Consider the following 2,502-nt stretch of genomic DNA (forward strand, 5'->3'; position numbering starts at 1 on the left):
GTCTGTGCTATGTGCACTACTGTTGCCCTGGGTGCCAAGCTGCCCTCCTATACCTCTGTACCCATGCATCCTCATAATCACCTACTTTTCATGACCCATGGACTTTTTAATTTGTTCATTCACTGAAGCATTTGTTCATACAACAATGCTCCTTTTCATACCCACGTGCCGTAGCAGCCTTAAATATATGACATACATATTATGATTCAAAGACCATTAAAATCAGTGGAGGTCTGTTAACCATCTGTGATAAGCTTTGCCCAGCTGAAATAGCTCAGTTGGGAGAGTGTTAGACTGAAGATCAAAAGGTCTCTGGTTCAATCCTGGGTTTTGGCACGGTGTTTCAGCGTCATGAACTCTCTACCCCTCTGGCTTAGTTAGCTAACTTTGGATCACCTATAACCTAGTTGCATTCCCCACCTCACCCCCATCCTTCTATTGTTAGTCCCTCGCCCGGGCGCTCTGTATTTCCCTATCGGCTTTGTCAGTTTTTTTTTGGATTTACAATCCTAAACATCTACTAATAAAAGTCAATCTGTTCTTGCTGGAGTTACATTCTCACAAGATTCTCCTGGTCTCAGGTACCAACCACCCTCCTAGTTCATTTTTTCCCTAAAAAGCAGGTTTGGGGGAACAGGAATTGTCTTTCATTATGGCATACACAGGACCAGGCATGCTCTTGGCATGTATTACAGTAAACAATAATAATAAAAATAAATAATTGGGTTGTCTATTAGATGCATTTACCATAAAAATAATTTGGATTATCTAGCAATCTGGAAGCAAAAGAGTGTTCTTTTTGTCCTCCTCAAAACTGATGGTAGGTATAGTACTTGATTAAATTTTCTTAATAATTCACTTGATAGTCTCATTTTCACTGAGGTAGTCTCCTGATCTTTGGATTCAGCAAGTAGGATTTAGTACATATCACATAGTAGAGTGTGAGCATACATAGTGGTTTGAGGTTCCAGGTGCAACTATGAAGAATGTGGAAACAAGAAGGGTGATTTATTTTAAATGCTGTTTAACTGAGTTCTCTCCATTCAAATAAAATTAGCAGAAGTGCCATGACACTTCCTGCAATCACAGCAAAAGGGACTGAATGGACATGTTACATGCCAGTAGGGTTGCGGCTCTCCTGTCAGGGTTAAGGCCTGTTACTGGTTATAATAAGGAACTGTATACTGATGCTACAGAACAGTTTGGCTTTCAGGGATGTCAGTTCTGGCACTGTCCATAAGTTTTACATATGGAGCTATGCAAAACTTTTTCAAAGAAGATAGCGATGAAGAGGAAAGGCACTTTCAGAGCTGTTTCACCCTAATGAGAGGGATCCTGGTTATCTCTAATAAAAAAAAACAACAAAATCCCCAATTTTCAGATTTAAAAAAGTAACCCAAAATCCACATTTTTCCATGATCAAAATGAAACATTACTATATATGTATAAATATATTAGTGGTGTTTCATTTTAATCCCATTGTTTTATTAAATACTTGGGTGACTTAATTACTACTAAAACAAAACTGAAAACATGTTTTGCATCAGCACCTAACTGCCTTTCATATCATGTTGAGTTCAGAGATCTGTGAAACATGGCAGTTTTGCTCTGTACAAGTTTGTGCACAGTGAACAGTGATTCCAATTATTTGCTTTTCATGAAAGCAGCAAACATTTTTTTTACATTTTTTTTTCTGAATATGTAAGTGATTATAACATACTGTATTCAATGACTGATCCTTAGGAGTCATCTTTCCTCACTGAACTATAGCTCTTGCATAAGTCAGAAAAAAAAAAAAACCCAAAACAAATCTCAGGTGAATTCACCTGGTTTTTCCCTCCAAATATTAGATCCTAGAGGATTTTGAGGTTAAGCCAGACAAAGATCATGAGTTATTGAAAAGACCCCTTAATGACTTTCTTACTGAACCTGAGTTTTTACTGTCAAGGGAAACAACGCCAGACAAATTTGGCCTTGTTCTGTGTTTTGTGGCAAATGAATAGTTCTGTTTTGTATAAACAGCAACTGTCATACTCATTTAGTGAAAAGGGCCACATTCTGTGTCTGATTCTGTTACATAGGCTAGGGTATAAATTCAGGGCCATATATCTCAGTAAATAGCAGGAACTCATCTAAGAGACCGTCTTATCCCTTTTGCCCCATCATGATCCCCTAAAGTCAGCCAAGGGCAACTTCATGCAAGTACCATCAATATGCCAAATGCACTTGGCAAAAATGCATGGGAGGTTATTCTCAATAGTCACTTCTCAGCTCTGGAACAACCCTCCTTCTTGAGGCCTGCTAGAACCTGAGCCTGAGCATCTTTTAGAAGTTCTGTAAAACCTTCCTATTTGGGCAATTGATCAGCAAGAAAGTAAAGCTTTGCTATTGGTTGGGATAATTATATTTTATGTTGATACTCTAACTGCTTTTTATGTTGCTTTGTTCTCTTTTTCATTCTTCTGTTTTATAATTGATTCTGTTCACATATTGTAGACTTTG

At 37.9% G+C, this 2,502-nt stretch overlaps 1 non-coding gene across 1 annotated transcript; it reads left to right on the forward strand.

Annotated features, from left to right (window-relative positions):
- Positions 1-263: 263 nt before the first annotated feature.
- On the forward strand, positions 264-336 carry TRNAF-GAA. The gene has a single exon. It is a non-coding gene; the product is annotated as a tRNA-Phe (tRNA).
- The last annotated feature ends 2,166 nt before the right edge of the window (positions 337-2,502 follow it).

Source organism: Alligator sinensis, unplaced genomic scaffold (assembly GCF_000455745.1).
Source record: "Alligator sinensis unplaced genomic scaffold, ASM45574v1 scaffold740_1, whole genome shotgun sequence".
Taxonomy (NCBI): Eukaryota; Metazoa; Chordata; order Crocodylia; family Alligatoridae; genus Alligator; species Alligator sinensis.